The following is a 25,535-nucleotide window of genomic DNA, read 5'->3' as shown; positions in this document are numbered from 1 at the left end:
AGCTGGGCGCGGACCCCGGGGCGGTGGGGACGACGGGGAGTCGGTGGGGCGCGGGGCGCGGCGGGGAGGAGGTGGGCGGGGCGCGGCGCTTAGAGACCCGGCTCCTTGAGGGGCCTCCGGGGCACCTGGCGCCTGCCCTTGGCAGCCGCACGCCCAGGCCGTGCCCTTTCGGGCGGCTTCTCCTCCTTCCCTTTCCTCAGCAAGCCCTCCTCCAGCGGACACGCGCATCCGTTCCGCCAACGCCCCTCTGCCCTCGCTCTGTAGCCGGCTCTCTGGCCCCTCGTGGCTGCGCCTGTCCTCCCCGCCTGGAGACAGGGCTGCGGGGAGGGGCGATAGGGCAACAGGTGAGAGCCCCGGGTTGGGGCGCGGGCAAGGGCGCGGAGGCGGGCGCGGGCGGGGCGCGCCCAGGCCTCTCGCAAGTCGCCGGCCAGGGAAGCCCGGCCGCTACCAAGCCCAGGCTTGCGCGCGGCTCTCTTGCCACCAAAGGGGCTTCGACCACCCCGCGTGTGTTGGCCCCCGGGGCGGCCCAGTGTCCTGGGCCCCGTCATTTCCAGGAAAAGCAGTGCCCCACCTTTGGAGGCGTGCACCCTTCGATAGCTCAGCTGGTAGAGCGGAGGACTGTAGCCTGGACTCGTGTGGACATCCTTAGGTCGCTGGTTCGATTCCGGCTCGAAGGAGGTGCCTGACAGCTTTTGCCCCATCCTGCATCAGGAGGGGCGCTAGCGCCCGGCGCCCAGCCCCACCGCTGCTGCCCCTGCCCTTGGGCCCCCCTGCAGCATCGCAATCGCAGCCGCCTCCCTCTCCCAGGCCAAAGCCAGGAAAGCCTCTCCCTTCCACCGACACAGGGACTGGACGGGACGGGACGGGACGGGACGGGACGGGCCGGGCCGGCCTGCTGCTGCTGTCACTAGGGAGCACACGCCCGCTTGCTGCCCGCACTCCACGCACACACGCACACACACGCACGCACGCACACCCGTGCCCTGTAGCGCATAATCGGTCCCCCTGGCTCCTGCCGTATGGGGTGGTCTCCACCACACTCCGCGCCCTTTCTCCTTTTCTTCACCCAGCCCTCCTGCTCCCACTCCCGCTTCCCAGCGCCGCCTCTGCCACCACCCCACCGCTTTGCTCCGTATACCTGCACAGCAAGCTCCCTGCCACACAGGTGGGCCCTGGAGAGCCGTCCACGGCAAGCTCCGGAGGCTGACCAGCATGCACGCTGTCACGCTGTCACGCCGTCGCGCTGGGCACCCACGGCCCTGGGGCGTCCTTCTTGGACACTCGGCCTCTCCATCTCTGTCTCCTGCTCCGCCTCCTCCTGGGATGCTGCTCTCACCGTCCCTCTTCTGTCGAGCCCACCCGCAGTCTCTCTAGCTCTCTTGCTCTCTCCATCTCTCTTGCTACGCCCACACCCCCGGCCCTCCTCTCTGTCTCTCTCTGTCTCTCTGTGTCTCTGGCACTCTTTCTCTGTCTCTCTCTTGATGCGCCCATCAACACGTACACCTACAGAGACAGAAAACCCTCTCTCCTGCCCCGCTTTACCTAGTCGCGGGACAGAAGCGCCACCCTGAGACATTTCCAGCCATTGCCAACTGCGCAGCTGCCCCGGGGGAGGCTGACTTGGGCAGGAGCGGCAGGCGGCAGGGCCCTTGGTGGGCCTTGAGAGCCGGCTTGGGAACCTCGGCCGGCCGGGTCAGCTTTCCTGTGCATCTGAGGACGGGGCTGCGGCCCCCCGGGCAGCCTCCACTTTCACTCGCCTTCACACCCTTTCCTGTCGCCACGGGAGGGGTTGAGTTCCTTCGGAAAGAGCGGTGACTGATCCCGCTCTGCTGCGTGGTGTCACAACCACCTGCCTCGATGCCCCTGCTCCTCCTGACCTGGACAGACAGCCGTGGAAGTCGAGGGAGAGACCGAGAGAGAGAGAGAGAGAGAGAGAGAGAGAGAGAGAGACGAGAGCGAGAGGGAGAGGTGGAGGGAGACAGCCAGACAGACCCAGAGACAGAAGGCAACTCTCTGCTCTCTGCCTTGTGGATGGAGCTGGGTTCCAGGGCTGTGGCTGGGCGTGGCGGGCAGTCTGGGCACACGGAAGGCGGCCAGGGAGTGGTCCTTGGTCTCTGCCCTCCTGCGGCAAGGAGACTCCGGAGACCCCACGGACGGCTGGAGCTCCTCAGCGAGAGGACCGCCAGCTGAAGCGAGAGGAAGGCCCTGGGGCCAACCGAGCAGCCTCTCTCGCGCGAGCCCTGAGCCCACAGGTGGCTTTGGGCAACCGGAGCCCGGGCTTCCCCGTCCTCTTCCTCTCCTGGCATGCCGCCCCCAGTCTCCCCCCGGGGGCCGGAGAGGGGGCCGGAGAGGGGGCCGGAGAGGAGGGGGGGTCTGAGCCTTCCCTTCTCTCCCACCACCGCCAACTGAGCCGGGCTGAGCCCCGGGCCGTGGAGTCTCCACAGGTGCGGGCCCAGGGTGCCGTGCCCTTGTAGCCTCCCAGGTGGCCCTCGGGAGCAAGGGTTGGCTCTGCAGCCACAGAGGGTCCCCAGCCTTGAAGGGCCCCATGGGAGGAGACCAGTGGCCAGGGAGCCAGGGCAGAACCTTGGGCCTTCCTCGGATACGCCCCCTGACGGGACGCGGAAGGTGCCGGAGCCTTGGGCCAGCTGCTTGGGTGCTTTGGGGGAAGGGCGGCGGGGAGGTGGGGGGCGAGGGCCGGCAGCTGTGGGTGAGGGTGAGACTCCGCCCCTGCCCCCGCCCCCGGGGCACATTCGACTCTTCCTGCCTCGGGCCTCCCCGAGGGCAGCAGGGCCCTCATCTTGGCGGGTGCAGACACGCGTGTCTCCAGGGCGGGAGGTGGGTGGCGACACGCTCATTCCATGGCATGTCACTTGGACGTGGCTTGCCATGCCTCTCTGGGACCGTGGAAGGCTGAGGGAGCGGTCTCGGGGTGGCGGGCAAATCCCAGGGGGGATCTGCAAGGTTTGTGGAAGCCCTGGAGCCGGGACAAGGGGTCCGAGCCGGACCCGGGTCTGCGCTGCCCCTTTCCCTTGGTCCCTGGTCCTCTGCAGGAAGCCCACAGAACCTCGAGCTGCTCCGCGGAGCCACCGCCTCTGCCAAGGGAATGGCGGTGGGCCGCTGGGCAGAGGAGGGGAGGCGAGCCGCGGGACTGGCGGCGCTGGCTGGGGACGGGTGGGCGTGCTCTCCGGGCCTGGCCCGAGAGCCTTCCCGCATCCCTGGGATGGCAAAAGCCAGGCGGTGGTGGGCAGCTGGGCCGGGTGGCGGGGGCTGGGGGGACGAGTCAAAAGCTGGGCGCGGACCCCGGGGCGGTGGGGACGACGGGGAGTCGGTGGGGCGCGGGGCGCGGCGGGGAGGAGGTGGGCGGGGCGCGGCGCTTAGAGACCCGGCTCCTTGAGGGGCCTCCGGGGCACCTGGCGCCTGCCCTTGGCAGCCGCACGCCCAGGCCGTGCCCTTTCGGGCGGCTTCTCCTCCTTCCCTTTCCTCAGCAAGCCCTCCTCCAGCGGACACGCGCATCCGTTCCGCCAACGCCCCTCTGCCCTCGCTCTGTAGCCGGCTCTCTGGCCCCTCGTGGCTGCGCCTGTCCTCCCCGCCTGGAGACAGGGCTGCGGGGAGGGGCGATAGGGCAACAGGTGAGAGCCCCGGGTTGGGACGCGGGCAAGGGCGCGGAGGCGGGCGCGGGCGGGGCGCGCCCAGGCCTCTCGCAAGTCGCCGGCCAGGGAAGCCCGGCCGCTACCAAGCCCAGGCTTGCGCGCGGCTCTCTTGCCACCAAAGGGGCTTCGACCACCCCGCGTGTGTTGGCCCCCGGGGCGGCCCAGTGTCCTGGGCCCCGTCATTTCCAGGAAAAGCAGTGCCCCACCTTTGGAGGCGTGCACCCTTCGATAGCTCAGCTGGTAGAGCGGAGGACTGTAGCCTGGACTCGTGTGGACATCCTTAGGTCGCTGGTTCGATTCCGGCTCGAAGGAGGTGCCTGACAGCTTTTGCCCCATCCTGCATCAGGAGGGGCGCTAGCGCCCGGCGCCCAGCCCCACCGCTGCTGCCCCTGCCCTTGGGCCCCCCTGCAGCATCGCAATCGCAGCCGCCTCCCTCTCCCAGGCCAAAGCCAGGAAAGCCTCTCCCTTCCACCGACACAGGGACTGGACGGGACGGGACGGGACGGGACGGGACGGGCCGGGCCGGCCTGCTGCTGCTGTCACTAGGGAGCACACGCCCGCTTGCTGCCCGCACTCCACGCACACACGCACACACACGCACGCACGCACACCCGTGCCCTGTAGCGCATAATCGGTCCCCCTGGCTCCTGCCGTATGGGGTGGTCTCCACCACACTCCGCGCCCTTTCTCCTTTTCTTCACCCAGCCCTCCTGCTCCCACTCCCGCTTCCCAGCGCCGCCTCTGCCACCACCCCACCGCTTTGCTCCGTATACCTGCACAGCAAGCTCCCTGCCACACAGGTGGGCCCTGGAGAGCCGTCCACGGCAAGCTCCGGAGGCTGACCAGCATGCACGCTGTCACGCTGTCACGCCGTCGCGCTGGGCACCCACGGCCCTGGGGCGTCCTTCTTGGACACTCGGCCTCTCCATCTCTGTCTCCTGCTCCGCCTCCTCCTGGGATGCTGCTCTCACCGTCCCTCTTCTGTCGAGCCCACCCGCAGTCTCTCTAGCTCTCTTGCTCTCTCCATCTCTCTTGCTACGCCCACACCCCCGGCCCTCCTCTCTGTCTCTCTCTGTCTCTCTGTGTCTCTGGCACTCTTTCTCTGTCTCTCTCTTGATGCGCCCATCAAGACGTACACCTACAGAGACAGAAAACCCTCTCTCCTGCCCCGCTTTACCTAGTCGCGGGACAGAAGCGCCACCCTGAGACATTTCCAGCCATTGCCAACTGCGCAGCTGCCCCGGGGGAGGCTGACTTGGGCAGGAGCGGCAGGCGGCAGGGCCCTTGGTGGGCCTTGAGAGCCGGCTTGGGAACCTCGGCCGGCCGGGTCAGCTTTCCTGTGCATCTGAGGACGGGGCTGCGGCCCCCCGGGCAGCCTCCACTTTCACTCGCCTTCACACCCTTTCCTGTCGCCACGGGAGGGGTTGAGTTCCTTCGGAAAGAGCGGTGACTGATCCCGCTCTGCTGCGTGGTGTCACAACCACCTGCCTCGATGCCCCTGCTCCTCCTGACCTGGACAGACAGCCGTGGAAGTCGAGGGAGAGACCGAGAGAGAGAGAGAGAGAGAGAGAGAGAGAGAGAGCGAGAGCGAGAGGGAGAGGTGGAGGGAGACAGCCAGACAGACCCAGAGACAGAAGGCAACTCTCTGCTCTCTGCCTTGTGGATGGAGCTGGGTTCCAGGGCTGTGGCTGGGCGTGGCGGGCAGTCTGGGCACACGGAAGGCGGCCAGGGAGTGGTCCTTGGTCTCTGCCCTCCTGCGGCAAGGAGACTCCGGAGACCCCACGGACGGCTGGAGCTCCTCAGCGAGAGGACCGCCAGCTGAAGCGAGAGGAAGGCCCTGGGGCCAACCGAGCAGCCTCTCTCGCGCGAGCCCTGAGCCCACAGGTGGCTTTGGGCAACCGGAGCCCGGGCTTCCCCGTCCTCTTCCTCTCCTGGCATGCCGCCCCCAGTCTCCCCCGGGGGCCGGAGAGGGGGCCGGAGAGGGGGCCGGAGAGGAGGGGGGGGTCTGAGCCTTCCCTTCTCTCCCACCACCGCCAACTGAGCCGGGCTGAGCCCCGGGCCGTGGAGTCTCCACAGGTGCGGGCCCAGGGTGCCGTGCCCTTGTAGCCTCCCAGGTGGCCCTCGGGAGCAAGGGTTGGCTCTGCAGCCACAGAGGGTCCCCAGCCTTGAAGGGCCCCATGGGAGGAGACCAGTGGCCAGGGAGCCAGGGCAGAACCTTGGGCCTTCCTCGGATACGCCCCCTGACGGGACGCGGAAGGTGCCGGAGCCTTGGGCCAGCTGCTTGGGTGCTTTGGGGGAAGGGCGGCGGGGAGGTGGGGGGCGAGGGCCGGCAGCTGTGGGTGAGGGTGAGACTCCGCCCCTGCCCCCGCCCCCGGGGCACATTCGACTCTTCCTGCCTCGGGCCTCCCCGAGGGCAGCAGGGCCCTCATCTTGGCGGGTGCAGACACGCGTGTCTCCAGGGCGGGAGGTGGGTGGCGACACGCTCATTCCATGGCATGTCACTTGGACGTGGCTTGCCATGCCTCTCTGGGACCGTGGAAGGCTGAGGGAGCGGTCTCGGGGTGGCGGGCAAATCCCAGGGGGGATCTGCAAGGTTTGTGGAAGCCCTGGAGCCGGGACAAGGGGTCCGAGCCGGACCCGGGTCTGCGCTGCCCCTTTCCCTTGGTCCCTGGTCCTCTGCAGGAAGCCCACAGAACCTCGAGCTGCTCCGCGGAGCCACCGCCTCTGCCAAGGGAATGGCGGTGGGCCGCTGGGCAGAGGAGGGGAGGCGAGCCGCGGGACTGGCGGCGCTGGCTGGGGACGGGTGGGCGTGCTCTCCGGGCCTGGCCCGAGAGCCTTCCCGCATCCCTGGGATGGCAAAAGCCAGGCGGTGGTGGGCAGCTGGGCCGGGTGGCGGGGGCTGGGGGGACGAGTCAAAAGCTGGGCGCGGACCCCGGGGCGGTGGGGACGACGGGGAGTCGGTGGGGCGCGGGGCGCGGCGGGGAGGAGGTGGGCGGGGCGCGGCGCTTAGAGACCCGGCTCCTTGAGGGGCCTCCGGGGCACCTGGCGCCTGCCCTTGGCAGCCGCACGCCCAGACCGTGCCCTTTCGGGCGGCTTCTCCTCCTTCCCTTTCCTCAGCAAGCCCTCCTCCAGCGGACACGCGCATCCGTTCCGCCAACGCCCCTCTGCCCTCGCTCTGTAGCCGGCTCTCTGGCCCCTCGTGGCTGCGCCTGTCCTCCCCGCCTGGAGACAGGGCTGCGGGGAGGGGCGATAGGGCAACAGGTGAGAGCCCCGGGTTGGGACGCGGGCAAGGGCGCAGAGGCGGGCGCGGGCGGGGCGCGCCCAGGCCTCTCGCAAGTCGCCGGCCAGGGAAGCCCGGCCGCTACCAAGCCCAGGCTTGCGCGCGGCTCTCTTGCCACCAAAGGGGCTTCGACCACCCCGCGTGTGTTGGCCCCCGGGGCGGCCCAGTGTCCTGGGCCCCGTCATTTCCAGGAAAAGCAGTGCCCCACCTTTGGAGGCGTGCACCCTTCGATAGCTCAGCTGGTAGAGCGGAGGACTGTAGCCTGGACTCGTGTGGACATCCTTAGGTCGCTGGTTCGATTCCGGCTCGAAGGAGGTGCCTGACAGCTTTTGCCCCATCCTGCATCAGGAGGGGCGCTGGCGCCCGGCGCCCAGCCCCACCGCTGCTGCCCCTGCCCTTGGGCCCCCCTGCAGCATCGCAATCGCAGCCGCCTCCCTCTCCCAGGCCAAAGCCAGGAAAGCCTCTCCCTTCCACCGACACAGGGACTGGACGGGACGGGACGGGACGGGACGGGACGGGCCGGGCCGGCCTGCTGCTGCTGTCACTAGGGAGCACACGCCCGCTTGCTGCCCGCACTCCACGCACACACGCACACACACGCACGCACGCACACCCGTGCCCTGTAGCGCATAATCGGTCCCCCTGGCTCCTGCCGTATGGGGTGGTCTCCACCACACTCCGCGCCCTTTCTCCTTTTCTTCACCCAGCCCTCCTGCTCCCACTCCCGCTTCCCAGCGCCGCCTCTGCCACCACCCCACCGCTTTGCTCCGTATACCTGCACAGCAAGCTCCCTGCCACACAGGTGGGCCCTGGAGAGCCGTCCACGGCAAGCTCCGGAGGCTGACCAGCATGCACGCTGTCACGCTGTCACGCCGTCGCGCTGGGCACCCACGGCCCTGGGGCGTCCTTCTTGGACACTCGGCCTCTCCATCTCTGTCTCCTGCTCCGCCTCCTCCTGGGATGCTGCTCTCACCGTCCCTCTTCTGTCGAGCCCACCCGCAGTCTCTCTAGCTCTCTTGCTCTCTCCATCTCTCTTGCTACGCCCACACCCCCGGCCCTCCTCTCTGTCTCTCTCTGTCTCTCTGTGTCTCTGGCACTCTTTCTCTGTCTCTCTCTTGATGCGCCCATCAACACGTACACCTACAGAGACAGAAAACCCTCTCTCCTGCCCCGCTTTACCTAGTCGCGGGACAGAAGCGCCACCCTGAGACATTTCCAGCCATTGCCAACTGCGCAGCTGCCCCGGGGGAGGCTGACTTGGGCAGGAGCGGCAGGCGGCAGGGCCCTTGGTGGGCCTTGAGAGCCGGCTTGGGAACCTCGGCCGGCCGGGTCAGCTTTCCTGTGCATCTGAGGACGGGGCTGCGGCCCCCCGGGCAGCCTCCACTTTCACTCGCCTTCACACCCTTTCCTGTCGCCACGGGAGGGGTTGAGTTCCTTCGGAAAGAGCGGTGACTGATCCCGCTCTGCTGCGTGGTGTCACAACCACCTGCCTCGATGCCCCTGCTCCTCCTGACCTGGACAGACAGCCGTGGAAGTCGAGGGAGAGACCGAGAGAGAGAGAGAGAGAGAGAGAGAGAGAGAGCGAGAGCGAGAGGGAGAGGTGGAGGGAGACAGCCAGACAGACCCAGAGACAGAAGGCAACTCTCTGCTCTCTGCCTTGTGGATGGAGCTGGGTTCCAGGGCTGTGGCTGGGCGTGGCGGGCAGTCTGGGCACACGGAAGGCGGCCAGGGAGTGGTCCTTGGTCTCTGCCCTCCTGCGGCAAGGAGACTCCGGAGACCCCACGGACGGCTGGAGCTCCTCAGCGAGAGGACCGCCAGCTGAAGCGAGAGGAAGGCCCTGGGGCCAACCGAGCAGCCTCTCTCGCGCGAGCCCTGAGCCCACAGGTGGCTTTGGGCAACCGGAGCCCGGGCTTCCCCGTCCTCTTCCTCTCCTGGCATGCCGCCCCCAGTCTCCCCCCGGGGGCCGGAGAGGGGGCCGGAGAGGGGGCCGGAGAGGAGGGGGGGGTCTGAGCCTTCCCTTCTCTCCCACCACCGCCAACTGAGCCGGGCTGAGCCCCGGGCCGTGGAGTCTCCACAGGTGCCGGCCCAGGGTGCCGTGCCCTTGTAGCCTCCCAGGTGGCCCTCGGGAGCAAGGGTTGGCTCTGCAGCCACAGAGGGTCCCCAGCCTTGAAGGGCCCCATGGGAGGAGACCAGTGGCCAGGGAGCCAGGGCAGAACCTTGGGCCTTCCTCGGATACGCCCCCTGACGGGACGCGGAAGGTGCCGGAGCCTTGGGCCAGCTGCTTGGGTGCTTTGGGGGAAGGGCGGCGGGGAGGTGGGGGGCGAGGGCCGGCAGCTGTGGGTGAGGGTGAGACTCCGCCCCTGCCCCCGCCCCCGGGGCACATTCGACTCTTCCTGCCTCGGGCCTCCCCGAGGGCAGCAGGGCCCTCATCTTGGCGGGTGCAGACACGCGTGTCTCCAGGGCGGGAGGTGGGTGGCGACACGCTCATTCCATGGCATGTCACTTGGACGTGGCTTGCCATGCCTCTCTGGGACCGTGGAAGGCTGAGGGAGCGGTCTCGGGGTGGCGGGCAAATCCCAGGGGGGATCTGCAAGGTTTGTGGAAGCCCTGGAGCCGGGACAAGGGGTCCGAGCCGGACCCGGGTCTGCGCTGCCCCTTTCCCTTGGTCCCTGGTCCTCTGCAGGAAGCCCACAGAACCTCGAGCTGCTCCGCGGAGCCACCGCCTCTGCCAAGGGAATGGCGGTGGGCCGCTGGGCAGAGGAGGGGAGGCGAGCCGCGGGACTGGCGGCGCTGGCTGGGGACGGGTGGGCGTGCTCTCCGGGCCTGGCCCGAGAGCCTTCCCGCATCCCTGGGATGGCAAAAGCCAGGCGGTGGTGGGCAGCTGGGCCGGGTGGCGGGGGCTGGGGGGACGAGTCAAAAGCTGGGCGCGGACCCCGGGGCGGTGGGGACGACGGGGAGTCGGTGGGGCGCGGGGCGCGGCGGGGAGGAGGTGGGCGGGGCGCGGCGCTTAGAGACCCGGCTCCTTGAGGGGCCTCCGGGGCACCTGGCGCCTGCCCTTGGCAGCCGCACGCCCAGGCCGTGCCCTTTCGGGCGGCTTCTCCTCCTTCCCTTTCCTCAGCAAGCCCTCCTCCAGCGGACACGCGCATCCGTTCCGCCAACGCCCCTCTGCCCTCGCTCTGTAGCCGGCTCTCTGGCCCCTCGTGGCTGCGCCTGTCCTCCCCGCCTGGAGACAGGGCTGCGGGGAGGGGCGATAGGGCAACAGGTGAGAGCCCCGGGTTGGGGCGCGGGCAAGGGCGCAGAGGCGGGCGCGGGCGGGGCGCGCCCAGGCCTCTCGCAAGTCGCCGGCCAGGGAAGCCCGGCCGCTACCAAGCCCAGGCTTGCGCGCGGCTCTCTTGCCACCAAAGGGGCTTCGACCACCCCGCGTGTGTTGGCCCCCGGGGCGGCCCAGTGTCCTGGGCCCCGTCATTTCCAGGAAAAGCAGTGCCCCACCTTTGGAGGCGTGCACCCTTCGATAGCTCAGCTGGTAGAGCGGAGGACTGTAGCCTGGACTCGTGTGGACATCCTTAGGTCGCTGGTTCGATTCCGGCTCGAAGGAGGTGCCTGACAGCTTTTGCCCCATCCTGCATCAGGAGGGGCGCTAGCGCCCGGCGCCCAGCCCCACCGCTGCTGCCCCTGCCCTTGGGCCCCCCTGCAGCATCGCAATCGCAGCCGCCTCCCTCTCCCAGGCCAAAGCCAGGAAAGCCTCTCCCTTCCACCGACACAGGGACTGGACGGGACGGACGGGACGGGACGGGACGGGCCGGGCCGGGCCGGCCTGCTGCTGCTGTCACTAGGGAGCACACGCCCGCTTGCTGCCCGCACTCCACGCACACACGCACACACACGCACGCACGCACACCCGTGCCCTGTAGCGCATAATCGGTCCCCCTGGCTCCTGCCGTATGGGGTGGTCTCCACCACACTCCGCGCCCTTTCTCCTTTTCTTCACCCAGCCCTCCTGCTCCCACTCCCGCTTCCCAGCGCCGCCTCTGCCACCACCCCACCGCTTTGCTCCGTATACCTGCACAGCAAGCTCCCTGCCACACAGGTGGGCCCTGGAGAGCCGTCCACGGCAAGCTCCGGAGGCTGACCAGCATGCACGCTGTCACGCTGTCACGCCGTCGCGCTGGGCACCCACGGCCCTGGGGCGTCCTTCTTGGACACTCGGCCTCTCCATCTCTGTCTCCTGCTCCGCCTCCTCCTGGGATGCTGCTCTCACCGTCCCTCTTCTGTCGAGCCCACCCGCAGTCTCTCTAGCTCTCTTGCTCTCTCCATCTCTCTTGCTACGCCCACACCCCCGGCCCTCCTCTCTGTCTCTCTCTGTCTCTCTGTGTCTCTGGCACTCTTTCTCTGTCTCTCTCTTGATGCGCCCATCAACACGTACACCTACAGAGACAGAAAACCCTCTCTCCTGCCCCGCTTTACCTAGTCGCGGGACAGAAGCGCCACCCTGAGACATTTCCAGCCATTGCCAACTGCGCAGCTGCCCCGGGGGAGGCTGACTTGGGCAGGAGCGGCAGGCGGCAGGGCCCTTGGTGGGCCTTGAGAGCCGGCTTGGGAACCTCGGCCGGCCGGGTCAGCTTTCCTGTGCATCTGAGGACGGGGCTGCGGCCCCCCGGGCAGCCTCCACTTTCACTCGCCTTCACACCCTTTCCTGTCGCCACGGGAGGGGTTGAGTTCCTTCGGAAAGAGCGGTGACTGATCCCGCTCTGCTGCGTGGTGTCACAACCACCTGCCTCGATGCCCCTGCTCCTCCTGACCTGGACAGACAGCCGTGGAAGTCGAGGGAGAGACCGAGAGAGAGAGAGAGAGAGAGAGAGAGAGAGAGAGAGCGAGAGCGAGAGGGAGAGGTGGAGGGAGACAGCCAGACAGACCCAGAGACAGAAGGCAACTCTCTGCTCTCTGCCTTGTGGATGGAGCTGGGTTCCAGGGCTGTGGCTGGGCGTGGCGGGCAGTCTGGGCACACGGAAGGCGGCCAGGGAGTGGTCCTTGGTCTCTGCCCTCCTGCGGCAAGGAGACTCCGGAGACCCCACGGACGGCTGGAGCTCCTCAGCGAGAGGACCGCCAGCTGAAGCGAGAGGAAGGCCCTGGGGCCAACCGAGCAGCCTCTCTCGCGCGAGCCCTGAGCCCACAGGTGGCTTTGGGCAACCGGAGCCCGGGCTTCCCCGTCCTCTTCCTCTCCTGGCATGCCGCCCCCAGTCTCCCCCCGGGGGCCGGAGAGGGGGCCGGAGAGGGGGCCGGAGAGGAGGGGGGGGTCTGAGCCTTCCCTTCTCTCCCACCACCGCCAACTGAGCCGGGCTGAGCCCCGGGCCGTGGAGTCTCCACAGGTGCGGGCCCAGGGTGCCGTGCCCTTGTAGCCTCCCAGGTGGCCCTCGGGAGCAAGGGTTGGCTCTGCAGCCACAGAGGGTCGCCAGCCTTGAAGGGCCCCATGGGAGGAGACCAGTGGCCAGGGAGCCAGGGCAGAACCTTGGGCCTTCCTCGGATACGCCCCCTGACGGGACGCGGAAGGTGCCGGAGCCTTGGGCCAGCTGCTTGGGTGCTTTGGGGGAAGGGCGGCGGGGAGGTGGGGGGCGAGGGCCGGCAGCTGTGGGTGAGGGTGAGACTCCGCCCCTGCCCCCGCCCCCGGGGCACATTCGACTCTTCCTGCCTCGGGCCTCCCCGAGGGCAGCAGGGCCCTCATCTTGGCGGGTGCAGACACGCGTGTCTCCAGGGCGGGAGGTGGGTGGCGACACGCTCATTCCATGGCATGTCACTTGGACGTGGCTTGCCATGCCTCTCTGGGACCGTGGAAGGCTGAGGGAGCGGTCTCGGGGTGGCGGGCAAATCCCAGGGGGGATCTGCAAGGTTTGTGGAAGCCCTGGAGCCGGGACAAGGGGTCCGAGCCGGACCCGGGTCTGCGCTGCCCCTTTCCCTTGGTCCCTGGTCCTCTGCAGGAAGCCCACAGAACCTCGAGCTGCTCCGCGGAGCCACCGCCTCTGCCAAGGGAATGGCGGTGGGCCGCTGGGCAGAGGAGGGGAGGCGAGCCGCGGGACTGGCGGCGCTGGCTGGGGACGGGTGGGCGTGCTCTCCGGGCCTGGCCCGAGAGCCTTCCCGCATCCCTGGGATGGCAAAAGCCAGGCGGTGGTGGGCAGCTGGGCCGGGTGGCGGGGGCTGGGGGGACGAGTCAAAAGCTGGGCGCGGACCCCGGGGCGGTGGGGACGACGGGGAGTCGGTGGGGCGCGGGGCGCGGCCTGCGGGGGCGCGGCGCGGCGCTTAGAGACCGGGCTCCTTGAGGGGCCTCCGGGGCACCTGGCGCCTGCGCTTGACAGCCGCACGCCCAGACCGTGCCCTTTCGGGCGGCTTCTCCTCCTTCCCTTTCCTCAGCAAGCCCTCCTCCAGCGGACACGCGCATCCGTTCCGCCAACGCCCCTCTGCCCTCGCTCTGTAGCCGGCTCTCTGGCCCCTCGTGGCTGCGCCTGTCCTCCCCGCCTGGAGACAGGGCTGCGGGGAGGGGCGATAGGGCAACAGGTGAGAGCCCCGGGTTGGGACGCGGGCAAGGGCGCAGAGGCGGGCGCGGGCGGGGCGTGCCCAGGCCTCTCGCAAGTCGCCGGCCAGGGAAGCCCGGCCGCTACCAAGCCCAGGCTTGCGCGCGGCTCTCTTGCCACCAAAGGGGCTTCGACCACCCCGCGTGTGTTGGCCCCCGGGGCGGCCCAGTGTCCTGGGCCCCGTCATTTCCAGGAAAAGCAGTGCCCCACCTTTGGAGGCGTGCACCCTTCGATAGCTCAGCTGGTAGAGCGGAGGACTGTAGCCTGGACTCGTGTGGACATCCTTAGGTCGCTGGTTCGATTCCGGCTCGAAGGAGGTGCCTGACAGCTTTTGCCCCATCCTGCATCAGGAGGGGCGCTGGCGCCCGGCGCCCAGCCCCACCGCTGCTGCCCCTGCCCTTGGGCCCCCCTGCAGCATCGCAATCGCAGCCGCCTCCCTCTCCCAGGCCAAAGCCAGGAAAGCCTCTCCCTTCCACCGACACAGGGACTGGACGGGACGGGACGGGACGGGACGGGACGGGACGGCCCGCCGGGCCGGCCTGCTGCTGCTGTCACTAGGGAGCACACGCCCGCTTGCTGCCCGCACTCCACGCACACACGCACACACACGCACGCACGCACACCCGTGCCCTGTAGCGCATAATCGGTCCCCCTGGCTCCTGCCGTATGGGGTGGTCTCCACCACACTCCGCGCCCTTTCTCCTTTTCTTCACCCAGCCCTCCTGCTCCCACTCCCGCTTCCCAGCGCCGCCTCTGCCACCACCCCACCGCTTTGCTCCGTATACCTGCACAGCAAGCTCCCTGCCACACAGGTGGGCCCTGGAGAGCCGTCCACGGCAAGCTCCGGAGGCTGACCAGCATGCACGCTGTCACGCTGTCACGCCGTCGCGCTGGGCACCCACGGCCCTGGGGCGTCCTTCTTGGACACTCGGCCTCTCCATCTCTGTCTCCTGCTCCGCCTCCTCCTGGGATGCTGCTCTCACCGTCCCTCTTCTGTCGAGCCCACCCGCAGTCTCTCTAGCTCTCTTGCTCTCTCCATCTCTCTTGCTACGCCCACACCCCCGGCCCTCCTCTCTGTCTCTCTCTGTCTCTCTGTGTCTCTGGCACTCTTTCTCTGTCTCTCTCTTGATGCGCCCATCAACACGTACACCTACAGAGACAGAAAACCCTCTCTCCTGCCCCGCTTTACCTAGTCGCGGGACAGAAGCGCCACCCTGAGACATTTCCAGCCATTGCCAACTGCGCAGCTGCCCCGGGGGAGGCTGACTTGGGCAGGAGCGGCAGGCGGCAGGGCCCTTGGTGGGCCTTGAGAGCCGGCTTGGGAACCTCGGCCGGCCGGGTCAGCTTTCCTGTGCATCTGAGGACGGGGCTGCGGCCCCCCGGGCAGCCTCCACTTTCACTCGCCTTCACACCCTTTCCTGTCGCCACGGGAGGGGTTGAGTTCCTTCGGAAAGAGCGGTGACTGATCCCGCTCTGCTGCGTGGTGTCACAACCACCTGCCTCGATGCCCCTGCTCCTCCTGACCTGGACAGACAGCCGTGGAAGTCGAGGGAGAGACCGAGAGAGAGAGAGAGAGAGAGAGAGAGAGAGAGAGAGAGCGAGAGCGAGAGGGAGAGGTGGAGGGAGACAGCCAGACAGACCCAGAGACAGAAGGCAACTCTCTGCTCTCTGCCTTGTGGATGGAGCTGGGTTCCAGGGCTGTGGCTGGGCGTGGCGGGCAGTCTGGGCACACGGAAGGCGGCCAGGGAGTGGTCCTTGGTCTCTGCCCTCCTGCGGCAAGGAGACTCCGGAGACCCCACGGACGGCTGGAGCTCCTCAGCGAGAGGACCGCCAGCTGAAGCGAGAGGAAGGCCCTGGGGCCAACCGAGCAGCCTCTCTCGCGCGAGCCCTGAGCCCACAGGTGGCTTTGGGCAACCGGAGCCCGGGCTTCCCCGTCCTCTTCCTCTCCTGGCATGCCGCCCCCAGTCTCCCCCCGGGGGCCGGAGAGGGGGCCGGAGAGGGGGCCGGAGAGGAGGGGTTGGTCTGAGCCTTCCCTTCTCTCCCACCACCGCCAACTGAGCCGGGCTGAGCCCCGGGCCGTGGAGTCTCCACAGGTGCGGGCCCAGGGTGCCGTGCCCTTGTAGCCTCCCAGGTGGCCCTCGGGAGCAAGGGTTGGCTCTGCAGCCACAGAGGGTCGCCAGCCTTGAAGGGCCCCATGGGAGGAGACCAGTGGCCAGGGAGCCAGGGCAGAACCTTGGGCCTTCCTCGGATACGCCCCCTGACGGGACGCGGAAGGTGCCGGAGCCTTGGGCCAGCTGCTTGGGTGCTTTGGGGGAAGGGCGGCGGGGAGGTGGGGGGCGAGGGCCGGCAGCTGTGGGTGAGGGTGAGACTCCGCCCCTGCCCCCGCCCCCGGGGCACATTCGACTCTTCCTGCCTCGGGCCTCCCCGAGGGCAGCAGGGCCCTCATCTTGGCGGGTGCAGACACGCGTGTCTCCAGGGCGGGAGGTGGGTGGCGACACGCTCATTCCATGGCATGTCACTTGGACGTGGCTTGCCATGCCTCTCTGGGACCGTGGAAGGCTGAGGGAGCGGTCTCGGGGTGGCGGGCAAATCCCAGGGGGGATCTGCAAGGTTTGTGGAAGCCCTGGAGCCGGGACAAGGGGTCCGAGCCGGACCCGGGTCTGCGCTGCCCCTTTCCCTTGGTCCCTGGTCCTCTGCAGGAAGCCCACAGAACCTCGAGCTGCTCCGCGGAGCCACCGCCTCTGCCAAGGGAATGGCGGTGGGCCGCTGGGCAGAGGAGGGGAGGCGAGCCGCGGGACTGGCGGCGCTGGCTGGGGACGGGTGGGCGTGCTCTCCGGGCCTGGCCCGAGAGCCTTCCCGCATCCCTGGGATGGCAAAAGCCAGGCGGTGGTGGGCAGCTGGGCCGGGTGGCGGGGGCTGGGGGGACGAGTCAAAAGCTGGGCGCGGACCCCGGGGCGGTGGGGACGACGGGGAGTCGGTGGGGCGCGGGGCGCGGCGGGGAGGAGGTGGGCGGGGCGCGGCGCTTAGAGACCCGGCTCCTTGAGGGGCTTCCGGGGCACCTGGCGCCTGCCCTTGGCAGCCGCACGCCCAGGCCGTGCCCTTTCGGGCGGCTTCTCCTCCTTCCCTTTCCTCAGCAAGCCCTCCTCCAGCGGACACGCGCATCCGTTCCGCCAACGCCCCTCTGCCCTCGCTCTGTAGCCGGCTCTCTGGCCCCTCGTGGCTGCGCCTGTCCTCCCCGCCTGGAGACAGGGCTGCGGGGAGGGGCGATAGGGCAACAGGTGAGAGCCCCGGGTTGGGACGCGGGCAAGGGCGCGGAGGCGGGCGCGGGCAGGGCGCGCCCAGGCCTCTCGCAAGTCGCCGGCCAGGGAAGCCCGGCCGCTACCAAGCCCAGGCTTGCGCGCGGCTCTCTTGCCACCAAAGGGGCTTCGACCACCCCGCGTGTGTTGGCCCCCGGGGCGGCCCAGTGTCCTGGGCCCCGTCATTTCCAGGAAAAGCAGTGCCCCACCTTTGGAGGCGTGCACCCTTCGATAGCTCAGCTGGTAGAGCGGAGGACTGTAGCCTGGACTCGTGTGGACATCCTTAGGTCGCTGGTTCGATTCCGGCTCGAAGGAGGTGCCTGACAGCTTTTGCCCCATCCTGCATCAGGAGGGGCGCTAGCGCCCGGCGCCCAGCCCCACCGCTGCTGCCCCTGCCCTTGGGCCCCCCTGCAGCATCGCAATCGCAGCCGCCTCCCTCTCCCAGGCCAAAGCCAGGAAAGCCTCTCCCTTCCACCGACACAGGGACTGGACGGGACGGGACGGGACGGGACGGGACGGGACGGGCCGGGCCGGCCTGCTTCTGCTGTCACTAGGGAGCACACGCCCGCTTGCTGCCCGCACTCCACGCACACACGCACACACACGCACGCACGCACACCCGTGCCCTGTAGCGCATAATCGGTCCCCCTGGCTCCTGCCGTATGGGGTGGTCTCCACCACACTCCGCGCCCTTTCTCCTTTTCTTCACCCAGCCCTCCTGCTCCCACTCCCGCTTCCCAGCGCCGCCTCTGCCACCACCCCACCGCTTTGCTCCGTATACCTGCACAGCAAGCTCCCTGCCACACAGGTGGGCCCTGGAGAGCCGTCCACGGCAAGCTCCGGAGGCTGACCAGCATGCACGCTGTCACGCTGTCACGCCGTCGCGCTGGGCACCCACGGCCCTGGGGCGTCCTTCTTGGACACTCGGCCTCTCCATCTCTGTCTCCTGCTCCGCCTCCTCCTGGGATGCTGCTCTCACCGTCCCTCTTCTGTCGAGCCCACCCGCAGTCTCTCTAGCTCTCTTGCTCTCTCCATCTCTCTTGCTACGCCCACACCCCCGGCCCTCCTCTCTGTCTCTCTCTGTCTCTCTGTGTCTCTGGCACTCTTTCTCTGTCTCTCTCTTGATGCGCCCATCAACACGTACACCTACAGAGACAGAAAACCCTCTCTCCTGCCCCGCTTTACCTAGTCGCGGGACAGAAGCGCCACCCTGAGACATTTCCAGCCATTGCCAACTGCGCAGCTGCCCCGGGGGAGGCTGACTTGGGCAGGAGCGGCAGGCGGCAGGGCCCTTGGTGGGCCTTGAGAGCCGGCTTGGGAACCTCGGCCGGCCGGGTCAGCTTTCCTGTGCATCTGAGGACGGGGCTGCGGCCCCCCGGGCAGCCTCCACTTTCACTCGCCTTCACACCCTTTCCTGTCGCCACGGGAGGGGTTGAGTTCCTTCGGAAAGAGCGGTGACTGATCCCGCTCTGCTGCGTGGTGTCACAACCACCTGCCTCGATGCCCCTGCTCCTCCTGACCTGGACAGACAGCCGTGGAAGTCGAGGGAGAGACCGAGAGAGAGAGAGAGAGAGAGAGAGAGAGAGAGAGAGGAGCGAGAGCGAGAGGGAGAGGTGGAGGGAGACAGCCAGACAGACCCAGAGACAGAAGGCAACTCTCTGCTCTCTGCCTTGTGGATGGAGCTGGGTTCCAGGGCTGTGGCTGGGCGTGGCGGGCAGTCTGGGCACACGGAAGGCGGCCAGGGAGTGGTCCTTGGTCTCTGCCCTCCTGCGGCAAGGAGACTCCGGAGACCCCACGGACGGCTGGAGCTCCTCAGCGAGAGGACCGCCAGCTGAAGCGAGAGGAAGGCCCTGGGGCCAACCGAGCAGCCTCTCTCGCGCGAGCCCTGAGCCCACAGGTGGCTTTGGGCAACCGGAGCCCGGGCTTCCCCGTCCTCTTCCTCTCCTGGCATGCCGCCCCCAGTCTCCCCCCGGGGGCCGGAGAGGGGGCCGGAGAGGGGGCCGGAGAGGAGGGGTTGGTCTGAGCCTTCCCTTCTCTCCCACCACCGCCAACTGAGCCGGGCTGAGCCCCGGGCCGTGGAGTCTCCACAGGTGCGGGCCCAGGGTGCCGTGCCCTTGTAGCCTCCCAGGTGGCCCTCGGGAGCAAGGGTTGGCTCTGCAGCCACAGAGGGTCCCCAGCCTTGAAGGGCCCCATGGGAGGAGACCAGTGGCCAGGGAGCCAGGGCAGAACCTTGGGCCTTCCTCGGATACGCCCCCTGACGGGACGCGGAAGGTGCCGGAGCCTTGGGCCAGCTGCTTGGGTGCTTTGGGGGAAGGGCGGCGGGGAGGTGGGGGGCGAGGGCCGGCAGCTGTGGGTGAGGGTGAGACTCCGCCCCTGCCCCCGCCCCCGGGGCACATTCGACTCTTCCTGCCTCGGGCCTCCCCGAGGGCAGCAGGGCCCTCATCTTGGCGGGTGCAGACACGCGTGTCTCCAGGGCGGGAGGTGGGTGGCGACACGCTCATTCCATGGCATGTCACTTGGACGTGGCTTGCCATGCCTCTCTGGGACCGTGGAAGGCTGAGGGAGCGGTCTCGGGGTGGCGGGCAAATCCCAGGGGGGATCTGCAAGGTTTGTGGAAGCCCTGGAGCCGGGACAAGGGGTCCGAGCCGGACCCGGGTCTGCGCTGCCCCTTTCCCTTGGTCCCTGGTCCTCTGCAGGAAGCCCACAGAACCTCGAGCTGCTCCGCGGAGCCACCGCCTCTGCCAAGGGAATGGCGGTGGGCCGCTGGGCAGAGGAGGGGAGGCGAGCCGCGGGACTGGCGGCGCTGGCTGGGGACGGGTGGGCGTGCTCTCCGGGCCTGGCCCGAGAGCCTTCCCGCATCCCTGGGATGGCAAAAGCCAGGCGGTGGTGGGCAGCTGGGCCGGGTGGCGGGGGCTGGGGGGACGAGTCAAAAGCTGGGCGCGGACCCCGGGGCGGTGGGGACGACGGGGAGTCGGTGGGGCGCGGGGCGCGGCCTGCGGGGGCGCGGCGCGGCGCTTAGAGACCGGGCTCCTTGAGGGGCCTCCGGGGCACCTGGCGCCTGCGCTTGACAGCCGCACGCCCAGACCGTGCCCTTTCGGGCGGCTTCTCCTCCTTCCCTTTCCTCAGCAAGCCCTCCTCCAGCGGACACGCGCATCCGTTCCGCCAACGCCCCTCTGCCCTCGCTCTGTAGCCGGCTCTCTGGCCCCTCGTGGCTGCGCCTGTCCTCCCCGCCTGGAGACAGGGCTGCGGGGAGGGGCGATAGGGCAACAGGTGAGAGCCCCGGGTTGGGGCGCGGGCAAGGGCGCAGAGGCGGGCGCGGGCGGGGCGCGCCCAGGCCTCTTGCAAGTCGCCGGCCAGGGAAGCCCGGCCGCTACCAAGCCCAGGCTTGCGCGCGGCTCTCTTGCCACCAAAGGGGCTTCGACCACCCCGCGTGTGTTGGCCCCCGGGGCGGCCCAGTGTCCTGGGCCCCGTCATTTCCAGGAAAAGCAGTGCCCCACCTTGGGAGGCGTGCACCCTTCGATAGCTCAGCTGGTAGAGCGGAGGACTGTAGCCTGGACTCGTGTGGACATCCTTAGGTCGCTGGTTCGATTCCGGCTCGAAGGAGGTGCCTGACAACCTTTTGCCCCATCCTGCATCAGGAGGAGCGCCAGCTTTGGGATACTGCCGCCATCACTGCACTCACATACACACGCACACAATGTACCCTTTATCTCATAATCGGTCCTCCTTTTCCTGTGATATTAGGCCACCCCTACCAAATGCCACATCCTTTCCCGTTTTCTTCACTCTGCCGTCCTGGTCTTTCTTTAGCTTCCCGGATCTGGCTCCGCCTCCACACTATCGCTTTGCTCATCCACATGGACAACTATCTCTGCCACACAGGTCGGCCCTTGGGAGGTGTCCAGGGGATGTCCTTTGTGTTCAGCCAGATAAAGACCATCACATGCCCATGAATAATCCTACCATTCTTCCGATTTCTTCCTCGTCCTTCTCTGCTTGTATGCATCCTTCTCTCTGCTTGTTTTTCTTTTTTGTCTGCATGTATTTTCACTGTTGTAATTCTCATGCTGTAAATAATTTAAAGTAAGTCAACCAAAATCGTCTATTTTGTCTTCTTTGCATATTATTTCCTGAGAACTCAGTTTTCGACACTCCAAACATTCACAAAATCTGTACTCCATTCTATTTGAATTTTTTATATGTAAATACAGCCGGTTATCAATTTAGTTTCAGAGGGACAATTGTTTCTCTCAGTGGCCTATTTTGGTGGCCTGTTAGTATTGTATCTTCATGTTTCTCCTCGTAGCTTGAGGTTTTGTTTATTTTTTACTTTTTTTCACTGTCTCTGGAGTTCTTTTGGTTCTTATTGTAAAAGCTTGGTTTCTCCCACCTTGTTCTCAGCACAGACAGCTGAGCTAATTGTGAGTTTTACAGGTCTGCTCCTACAAAGAGACCGCAGTCTTGAACGTCAGCATATGCGGAAATTATCACCGTGGGATGGATCCTGGAATCCTATGCCTGTCCTGGACATCCTAGAATTATACCCTTTCATGCACTGGGCTAATGCTTCTGCCTTTACGCTTAGATTTTTTTCCCTATCTACTAAGAAATATGCCCTTATCATTATTACCAGAGGGGTTATTCATCAATAATGGGCCTACTATGTCCTGCACCCTTTTCTTATCCCATGAACCCAGGTCATGTGGACTCAAAAAAGCTGCCGCTCCTTAAGGTTGGCATTCAGGCATGTTCTGTTCACAAACCACCTAATAAGCACCTAATCTGCCTCAGGTATTGTGCGTCTTCCACATATATAGAGATTAAAATGTAGGTCTTGCCCTTAAATATTTCAGTGTCTGTAGGAGACAGAGATGGGAAGCACATGGTTACAATACAATGTGCTGAAAACTACAGTGGAAGTAAATAGATCATTCCACACAAATCTAAAACTAAAATCAATCTTTGGAAGTTCTTATTCAGGCTGGGCGGCTGGCAGAGTAGAAAATGCAGGAGGTCTCCTGGTAGAGCCAATGCGCTGGTGTCAGCTGAGTTTTAGATCAGGAGCAGTACATCTGTGCTCAGGGAATGGAGTGGACACAGAACAGTTTTAAGAGATAAACAGAAAACTGAAGAGTGCTGATTTAGTGTGTAACTATGTATGGTACCACTAGAGCATACATACAAGTCCAGGACTAGCAGGAAAGGAAGATAAAAATAATTGTGCGTGGAATTTTATCCAATCTCATCGTACCCTTGAAATTCCAATTGCTGCTCACCCCAGAAGCAAGGGGAAGATTTCTCAACATCCCTTATGAGTCTCCATAGAGAAGACACCATGGCTTCATCACTTGATATGTACATTATTCTACCAGTGTGACCAGCAGAATAATGGTTGATAATGTTCGTGTACTTCCATATTCACCTCCTCTCCATTCATTTCCACTCCCACTGTCATTTTCTCTGCACATACTTTTTGCAGCTGCCTGACTTGGATCAGCTGACAGATGAAGACAGAAACATTGCTGATGCCAAGAGAGAAAAATCTTATGTTGGATGAAGGGTTTGCCTACTTTTCATATTTAGCAGGAATGGAGAATTGGACAATTTCCATTCAAGAGCTTTTGAAATTGTCTTCTCTCAAACGTCATCATCTCATCTCTTCATCACCTGGGTAGCCTTTCTCAGCAAGGACTGCCTCTAGCTGGGTTCCTGATGCCTGGATCAATATAATCCTCTATGGAGGCCATCCCCTGTGGTAATAAATGGTTATAAATACATATTAAATGAAAATTTTTACTTTCAATAGTGGGATTGATTAGAAACAAAGCTTTTGTCACTCTCCTCCATCTCTGCACTCATGCTAATACCAGCAATCAAGAAGGAGGTGGTCCAAGACTGGTAAAATGACTGTTTGCATGTAAAATCCATAAGCAAGAAACATAAGACCTGGCCTCAAGTGAAACATTTTTTTTCAATCAGTAGTGGATAAAGGGAGTGTGGATAAGTTTCATAGTCTTTTCAGGATGGAGGATAAGAGATGTAATCCTTTCAGGTCCAACTTTTGCCTGCCTGTCCCATATTGTACACAGACTGAAATACCTTGGGGAATTTTAAGGCGAAGTCTCCTTATCTAAATATCAGAGCTTGCTCAAGTCAAAATCATTGAACACTTTGAAGATAAATAACACTCTCTAGAAGAGGGGTGGGTGGGGTCCTAGAGGCTAGTAGCCACAAGAAATAACCTGGTGACTCAGTTTCCTCAGGATCAGAAGGCACCCCTTGTTTTACAAGGCAGAAGAGCAGCGTCTGAGAAGCCGTGCCTGGGATAAAAGCCTATAAACAAGCAGTTTCTTCCTTGGCATGGTTCCTTGTTTTCCCCTGTGCTTTTCCCATTCTTGCAGCCTCATTGTCTCTCACTGTATGTCACATAATAGGGCAGGAGTCAGAGTTACAAAAAGGGCAGGTGAGTTCCTACCTCTGCGTCTTGTAGCATGACCCACCCTTGATGGGAGGTCAGCACTGTCCCAGAAGATGGGAAGCCCTACTCTTTTTACAGGTGGCCTTTTTCTTCCTCTCACCTTTACATTTTACTGAAAATACTGGAGGCTCTTTGAAAGAACTACCTTTGAAGTAACCAGCATTATCAGTTCCATTTCCCCCACTCCCATCTCCACCCAAACTCTCTGACTCAGTCAAAATGTGCCATGTTTCCTGGGTTTACAAACACCAGGTGATAACAAGGTGCTTACTCTGCTTGGATTACTCTGCCTCCTCCTTTATCAAATTCCTTCTCATTCTCTCTTACTCATTTCAGGATCCTCTTTTACCAGAATCTTTTCCCAGCTCCCCAAGTCTCACTTTGGTTGTCCTCCTCTTTGTCTCTTTGATTACTTTCACCTTTCCACCTATTACACTACACTGCTGTTACACTTCAACATCCTGTCTACGAGTGAGCTCCTTGAAGTCTGGAGCAATGCTGTGTTCATATTGGTATCATCAGCCCCTTGCACTGTGCCTTGCACAGAAGGGACACCAAGTACATGTTAAATTATTTATGAACCTGAGGCATTTCAACATCAGTTCAAGAAAGATGAAGGCTCTGAATGCATCATTACATCCTGGAGTAAGGACTAGAGACCTGCTTTACTGGAGAACAAAAAGGCCCACAATATCTTCTAAGATAATCTAAGATAAGATTCTAAGATAACAACCAGAGGTGACATATTCCAAGAGCTCAGAGTTTTCTGTGATGAAAAGCAAATGAGGAAGTTTCTTGGAATTATATAGTAAGATAATCAACTTAACCCTACCACTGAGAAAATCTGAAAGTTGAAAAAATATATGAAATCATTTGCTTGATGACATTTGAGGGGTAAAGGTGAGAAAAGTTACTCAGCCAAAATATAGAAGTAAAAAGCCAGAATGGTAATAACTAGAACATTCCCAGATATATGGAAATAACTCATTTTGTGAAGCAACTATGAATTTTATATCAGAAGCAGACAAGGACATTAAGAGAAAGAATTATTTTGGCCAATCTCATTCATGAACATGGATACAAAAGTTCTAAACAAAAAATTAGCAAACCAAATAAGGCCATATATAAAAATTATAACATATCTGACAAAACTGTAGCTATTGAATAAAGGCAGGATTGACTTCACATTAGAAAAATCAATGTAATTCAACAAACAGACCAAAGGAGAAAAGTAATGACTATTTTAATAGATGTGGGAAATTCATTTAATAAAATTAAATATCTTTCATGATAAAAATTACTGGAAAACCAGGAACAGAAGGTAATATTCTTAGTTTGATGAAGTGTATCTACAAAAAAATGCCTCATTGTTTGTTATATCAGACAACATATTTAACGGTGAAATCATGTTAGATTTCTATTTGAGACTGAAACAAAATTAGGATGGCTGCTATCTCCTATTCAACATACTGAAGGTTTTCACTAGAAGAAACAAAAACGAAGAATTGATTGTGTAAAAAGAAAATTTAAAGACATACACAAAGGAAGGATGCTATTGACACTATTTGTAGGATTTAGTATCCAACGACTGATAATAAATGAACTTCTAGGTGTTTGTCCTTCTCGGCAGGTGGGATGGCTTTTGATAATAATGGTGGTGGTCTCAAGCACCTTTTACTTCTCCTTTTCTCCATGGTGAGGCTGTGAGGGCTCACCAATGCCATGGCCCCCCATGACTCTCTTGCAGTTAGGCTGATCAGGTGATCAGTCTTGGCCAGAGGTGTGTGAGCACAAGTGGTATAAGTGTCCACGTGTGCCTGTCCCAGCTCTCCTCCTTATCCTTGGTGACCACGTAGGCCTCACACTGAAGAGCCTGGATCTCCAAGCCATTGCTGCATCCCCCAAGACTGTGATATGAGTCAGAAATAAACCTTCACTGTGTAAAGCAAATATATATATATATCTACAGGTATATTACTAGAAATGAAAAGTGATGCAAAGATTACTTATATTTCTATATGTCATCACCAACTGTTAGAATGCTAAATTTTTAAAAGGTTTCCTTTATAATAGCATCAAACAATGAAATGAAATTACCTAGAAACACATCTTTTAAAATGTGCAAAATCTCAAGGCAGAAAATACAAAATATTACTGGAGAATTAAAGAAAAGCTACATAAATGGAAAGACAGTCCATGTTTCTGGACTGGAAAAATCAGTATTGTAAAAATGTCAAATCTCATCAAAGTAATCTATAATCTTAAAAA

At 63.1% G+C, this 25,535-nt stretch overlaps 7 non-coding genes across 7 annotated transcripts; all 7 read left to right on the top strand.

Moving 5' to 3' along the window:
* The first annotated feature begins 587 nt into the window (after nt 1-587).
* TRNAY-GUA (transfer RNA tyrosine (anticodon GUA)) lies at nt 588-677 on the top strand. Its single transcript is given in 2 exon segments — nt 588-624; nt 642-677. It is a non-coding gene; the product is annotated as a tRNA-Tyr (tRNA).
* A 3,195-nt stretch (nt 678-3,872) lies between these two features.
* TRNAY-GUA (transfer RNA tyrosine (anticodon GUA)) lies at nt 3,873-3,962 on the top strand. The gene is given in 2 exon segments: nt 3,873-3,909; nt 3,927-3,962. It is a non-coding gene; the product is annotated as a tRNA-Tyr (tRNA).
* A 3,192-nt stretch (nt 3,963-7,154) lies between these two features.
* On the top strand, nt 7,155-7,244 carry TRNAY-GUA (transfer RNA tyrosine (anticodon GUA)). Its single transcript is given in 2 exon segments — nt 7,155-7,191; nt 7,209-7,244. It is a non-coding gene; the product is annotated as a tRNA-Tyr (tRNA).
* Nucleotides 7,245-10,435: 3,191 nt separating this feature from the next.
* Nucleotides 10,436-10,525, top strand: TRNAY-GUA (transfer RNA tyrosine (anticodon GUA)). Its single transcript is given in 2 exon segments — nt 10,436-10,472; nt 10,490-10,525. It is a non-coding gene; the product is annotated as a tRNA-Tyr (tRNA).
* A 3,194-nt stretch (nt 10,526-13,719) lies between these two features.
* On the top strand, nt 13,720-13,809 carry TRNAY-GUA (transfer RNA tyrosine (anticodon GUA)). Its single transcript is given in 2 exon segments — nt 13,720-13,756; nt 13,774-13,809. It is a non-coding gene; the product is annotated as a tRNA-Tyr (tRNA).
* Nucleotides 13,810-17,014: 3,205 nt separating this feature from the next.
* On the top strand, nt 17,015-17,104 carry TRNAY-GUA (transfer RNA tyrosine (anticodon GUA)). The gene is given in 2 exon segments: nt 17,015-17,051; nt 17,069-17,104. It is a non-coding gene; the product is annotated as a tRNA-Tyr (tRNA).
* Nucleotides 17,105-20,302: 3,198 nt separating this feature from the next.
* On the top strand, nt 20,303-20,392 carry TRNAY-GUA (transfer RNA tyrosine (anticodon GUA)). The gene is given in 2 exon segments: nt 20,303-20,339; nt 20,357-20,392. It is a non-coding gene; the product is annotated as a tRNA-Tyr (tRNA).
* Nucleotides 20,393-25,535: the final 5,143 nt, after the last annotated feature.

The sequence above is a fragment of the Equus przewalskii genome, chromosome 1 (assembly GCF_037783145.1).
Source record: "Equus przewalskii isolate Varuska chromosome 1, EquPr2, whole genome shotgun sequence".
In the NCBI taxonomy this organism is placed as follows: domain Eukaryota; kingdom Metazoa; phylum Chordata; class Mammalia; order Perissodactyla; family Equidae; genus Equus; species Equus przewalskii.
The sequence above is the reverse complement of the archived record's forward strand: the minus strand, read 5'-3'. Positions and strand labels throughout refer to the sequence as shown.